Source organism: Mercenaria mercenaria, chromosome 16 (genome assembly GCF_021730395.1).
Source record: "Mercenaria mercenaria strain notata chromosome 16, MADL_Memer_1, whole genome shotgun sequence".
NCBI lineage: Eukaryota > Metazoa > Mollusca > Bivalvia > Venerida > Veneridae > Mercenaria > Mercenaria mercenaria.
This window is the reverse complement of record NC_069376.1, coordinates 46791069-46797006: the sequence shown is the minus strand read 5'-3', so window position 1 is coordinate 46797006 and position 5938 is coordinate 46791069. Positions and strand designations below refer to the sequence as shown.

General features: G+C 35.0%; 1 long non-coding RNA gene across 1 annotated transcript; it reads left to right on the top strand.

Annotated features, from left to right (window-relative positions):
• Nucleotides 1-434: 434 nt before the first annotated feature.
• LOC123541197 (uncharacterized) lies at nt 435-2165 on the top strand. The gene is made up of 2 exons (XR_006684458.2): nt 435-573; nt 1868-2165. It is a non-coding gene; the product is annotated as an uncharacterized LOC123541197 (long non-coding RNA).
• Nucleotides 2166-5938: the final 3773 nt, after the last annotated feature.

The window sequence follows — 5938 nt, the reverse complement described above, 5'->3', positions numbered from 1 at the left end:
ACGAGTTAAAAAAAATCCATACGTAGTCGTACGAGCCAACGATGTCCGTACAGACGCAGTATGAGTTTGCCAAAATTTGGCTGAAAACCTACTCGTACGGAGCTCGTAGCGTTTTTGTGACCGTGGTATTAACAAATTGTTAAGATTAAAAACATCTTTTACACTTTTACTAAGAAACCTTTTTACAAGATATCTTTAATATAGTTTCTTTTTCAAATGAATTTTATTTTACTGTTTACATGTTTACTTTAGTTTCTGGACGCGGGTTTACCCGAATCAATTGGCATAAAGCCAAAAAACCGCCTCCTACAGTCTTCCTATAGAAACAGTTAAGAAATGTTAAAATATATGTGTTACACATTTGCTGATATCGTTTAAACATGAATTATAACAGTATGAAGAAAAATTTCATTACAAAAAGGCATATGATCCTACTTCATTAGCCAATCAGACAAGAAACATAATATAATTTTCCTTTGCCGTAAATGATGTCCGTATAAATGTTATCATTTTAAACTGAGTGGACTATTACCGCAACATATAACAAAACAACAGGAGCGCTACCGAAACTATGTGAGTAAAATTGTGTTTCTACTTTCATTAAATTGTATATTAATTGATTTTTTTAAATGAAAAGTCTGTTTTGCTAAATACTTAATTGCGAACGAGTATCATGTCAAAATGATAAAAATGATATTTGCAGGTAAAAAACTAAATGAGCCGCAACATGAGAAAACCAACATAGTACATTTGCGACCGGCATGAATCCAGACCATCCTGCGCATCCGCGCAGTCTGGTCAGGAACCATACTGTTCGCTTTCAAAGCATATTGCAATTAGGGAAACCGTTAGAGAAAAGCATAGATCCTGACCAGACTGCGCGGATGCGCATGCTGGTCTGGATCCATGCTGGTCGCAATTGCACTATTTTGGTTTTCTCATAGTGCGGCTCAAATACAAATGAATAAAATTTAATGCTAAGCTTTTCTTGAACGGTGTTTGATAACTACCATTTAAGGAAGAAATGAACTGCTCAGTGACACGGAAGAATTAGCAAATTTTGGAACAGTCAATTTTTGGAAATTAAATTGGTCCAGTGATTTTTACTGGAATTGAAATGTAATTGTTTTTATGGTTATTGCATTCATTTCTTAAGAATGAGCAAGTTTTGTGTAATATTAATTCGATGCTTTGATCATATTTCCTGCTTTCTTAGAGACTACTTAGGCGCAATAAATACCTAGAGTTGAATTCCCGTCATAACGGAAAACGTATGCGTCTAAATATAGCTAAAATTGCGAAAACATACAAACGATTATGTCATATTTTCTCACAGTCATTGCGTACATCTATCCCCGTGCTATTGAAATAAACTGCGGATTAAATATTACTGCCAACAGCTTGAAGTCGTGTTTTAATAGGTTTTTAAGTTTGACCATAGATCGAACCCGGGACCTTCAGTCCACGCCCTCTAGCCCGGGGTTGAGCAAAACTTAACATTTACACATGTTAAAAGTACTAGAAAATAATTTAGAGACATCTGCAGATGTCCTCTTTTAAGTATAGAACAACATGTAAGGCTATACTTTGATAATTACATCCAATGTTATGAATTTTTTATTTTTAAGCACATTATTTTTATGAATAATAAGCATGTAAAACTTAAGTTAAAACTAAAACAACCTTCAAAATAAAGTTTTTAGACAACCATTTTACACAATTATGCAAACTTCAACAACATCTACCAAATATGTCGCACGTGAACCGTTAAACGAAACTGACAAAGTGTGCAATTTTATTAGCTATATGTCTCGGGCACATAGTATCTATTGAACGGAGCTGTATCATATTTGTTTTTTTTTTTCAGAGTACAGGCTGAACGATGAAGACAATTCTTTTTACGATGGTACTATGTGCTATGTTCGCTGGACTGTTTGGCTGCAGTAGTTGGAACCAAGACAAGCCATGTATGTGTACATGCGAGGATACTGCGGCGGCTTGCCTGAAACACTGTACCACAAAAGATGGCGTCGACCGAAACGTTTGCAACAGAAACTGTCACAGCGCCTCAGAGGACTGTTATCGTAAATGTTAACAGTGAAATGCTTTCATTCCTGATGTATTATAAACATCAGTAATAAATATTACAAATATATCAGTAACAACTAGTTTTTTCATTTGATTCACTGGATTAATGCACCGTTACATATAATACTGAAGTGCATGGCTTGTAAATGAAATAATTAAACGATATAAGCAATCACCAAAACCCTTGTACATTATCTTCAAAAATGTCTCTCATATTGAGACAATTGATTAGCGGTGATTCCCTAAGGACGGGATATGATAAGAACTAAAAATGATGCATTATCTTGAACAAATTGGCGCTTAAATGTTGAATATAAAATAGCAACCAAATAAATAGCGAATCGCCTTTAAATATTATAAATTGCATAATAGATAAAGCAAAAACAGGAATTTTGAAGACAAAAATCAAAGGCCTGAAGGGCGGCCTGAGTCGGCTAATGATTGATGTACTGACAGTATAGTCTACCAGTTTCAGTTTGGTTTTAGTTTTTTTCTTAAAATTTCATAACACATCTCGGTATTTACCCAAAATATTATATCCGGATACGATTACACTTTTCTCCAGTTTCAACAATATATTTTACAAATTGTGATGATACGAAGACATTTAGCAGCAATTGGCAGTATCTGACATTGAAGTTTACGGTTAAATTACCTCTTATTTAAATCTTTTCATAAAAAAAGTTGTTTCGTTTCGTGAAAGCAGCCAAACATAGGCGATCTACTTTCGATTTCAAAAACTACAAGAAAATACAATTTAATGTTTCGCCGATTTGTTTATTTCTCGAAAAATAAGAATTAAAATCATTTTTAATATCTGTAGTATCTAAACAAACCAGTAAGAGCTTCTTCTTCCGATAATTTATCCGTTTACTGACTGCAAAATTCAACCCACGCAAAGTTTATAGAAATCATACGATGCGTGTATACGTTCAATGTGGGAGAATTAAGGCTGATCGGCTATGTTACCTTACGCATCCAGACGATTCAGATTTTGTTTTTAAAAAAGCATTATGTGCATTTCTGTAATTTTATATACGTTTTTATACGCTTAGAAATTATTAGACATGCGTATTTGCATTATTTCTATACGTAATTTACGCTAATACGCATCTTATCTGGAGCCCTGTGGAACTATTTTTTGTTTTTCGCTGGATGTTACGCAAGCTTTGTAAGCCTGCGCAATTCATAAAATGCACATTTATGCTTAATGAGTTACATTCGAGTATTGCACAATTACAAGTCATAAATATGACAGATTACATCGTATATTGGTCATAGCAAAGGGAATTGACACAACTTAACTTCATTCATGCAGTGAATTGTTTGAAGTTTGAGAAATCTAATGGAACTACATCCCTTCACTGTGTTATTTGGTCCATTTAGAGAATCGCTGAATAGCAAGGACTCGTCAAAACGCTTTCAGCGTTTAGCCGACTCAAAAACAGAAACAGATACAACGGTGAAAATATTAGGTTACTATTTGAAACTATGGAATATTTACAAGTTAAATATGAACTCCCGCTACTACTGTATGCAGATTTTGAAAAAAAAGCATTTGATAGCATCGGCCACGCTTTAATGTTTCAGTGCCTATACCACTTACAGTTTGGTGATTTTTTTATTGATTCGGTAAAATTGTTTTACAGCGATTTAAGTTTGTTTGTTTTTGGTTTAAAGGAGTTCATCACAATATTTTGTGCGCAGCTCAATCGCGCAGCAAGTAAAGTCCACTGTAAAGTTCAGAATTCGCCGCCGAAAGTGCATAATTGTCGTATATGAGGGCACTCGCGCAAAATATATCGTATGTACTGACAATATAGGTCGTGCATCCATATTTTACCTTTAAAAGTGATGGTGTTTTATTGGAGGAGCAATTGTAGGAAGTGCTCGAATCGAATACATTGTGGACAGCCAATTTGAAAGTAAACTATTTCGTCCAGTAATGATGCAGCCGACTCCAAGTCAAATAAAATTCCAGAAAATCTTAACGTAGATGTATCTCCTTCAAATTCAAATGTGACTTCCTAAAAATGTTGTCATACTTTTTGTGCCCCATCCCGAATTTCACGTAGTAAGACCAGAGTTATGGCCCCTGATAGTCAAATTGTACATAAAGGGTCTAAATATTTGTGTCGCATGTACCTCAAAATTATATGCGCCAAGAGTCATGAAACCACACAAGAATTAAATTCAGAATGCGAAGTTGTGCACCAGTGCTTTTATTTGAGGTTTCACTCAATAATAACAGATTTATGTCCCTTGACGTGGTAAAATATATACGTAAATGGGATGTGAAAGCTTGTGTAGCACGTATCTCAAAAAGTATTTGATCTAGAGGCTTGCAACCTTAAAGTAGCATTATTCCGCATGTGAGTAAGAATATTGGTTAAGGAACTGATAATAACATTGTGCAATTTGTTTCGTAAGAAAAAAAAAATGTTCATAATTTTTAGGTGGGTGGGGTAATGAAAAAATACTTTTGTGGGTGGAGTGAATATTTTTTAATTTTTCTTGAAAACAAGCACGGGCTGATATTATTTTTTGGTTTAGATTTTTTTGTCTTAGTTCTAGCTTACATAATGTAAAATTTGGAAAAAATCTGTCCGCTAGATTTTTCATATCATTAAGAAATACTTCGTGTTTTTCTCAGTTTCAGATACTTTCGACATCTGTCAAGAGTAATTTTTCTGAGTTAATATATCTATATGTTGACATTTTAGGCATAGTTATAGTGGTGTTATTAATTCGGATGCATAAAAAGTAACATCAGAGTGAAACTTCGAATAAATAATTGTTTGCAGTAGTTTTATTATAACATGTATGTACTGTTTCTTCAGACAAAAATACCGATTTCGTGTTCTTAATAAACTTTGAATATTGAAAAAAGAAGCACGGGTACCTATTAGTTTCATTTTTTATTTTAACTTGTCATACATCAATCTATAAATATGCAAAGTTACAAAAAATTCTGTCCGCTAGAAATAACTGTGAAAAACATCTTTAACACCGTTTTTCAACAGTATTCCAGTTATGTAACGGCGGGCAGTTAACCTACCAAGTGTTCCTGGATTCTGTACCTGTACGAACCATTTTTCCGCCAGTAACTGCCAACTTCACCACATGAATCAGACACAATAACTTTTATCAAATCGTAACGGAGAACATACGCCGCCGCCCTGGGATCGAACTCACAACCCGCGATTCGTAGATCTGCGCTCTCTTGTTGAGCTAAGCAGGCGGGCGTCTTATGCATAAGCTATGATAGCATTATTTCATGCTCGTTACAAGTCGGCTAACTTGCATTAAAGTGATATACTGATATAACACATTATATTATAATATCGAATTTTATTCATGTCATACCTGTGGGCCTCTATGGCTGAGTGGTTAAGGTCGCTGACATAAAATCACTTGCCCCTAACCGTGTGGGTTCGGGTCTCACTCGGGGCGTTGAATTCTTCTGTGAGGAAGTCATCCAGCTAGCTTCTGGAAGGTCGGTGGTTTTACCCAGTTGTCCGTCCGTAATGAAATAATGCACGGAGAGGCACCTGGGGTCTTCATTCATCATCAAAGCCATCTGACCTATAATTGTGTCGGTGCAGGTCAGACGTTCTTTATTCAGCTGACAGATTCATTCTTAAAGGATTTAAACGCACGCGCTTTGTGCTGACCTGACCTGACAAAATTCCTAAATTTGGTTGACATTAATATATTACTTTATGAATTAAAATTGTACGTCTTTTTAGACGCATCATAAAAAGGGAAAACTGTACGGTGAGAAACGACGATTATATAGATAACATGTGTACTGCTAACAATATCAACCTGCACTCGGTCAAGACAATTT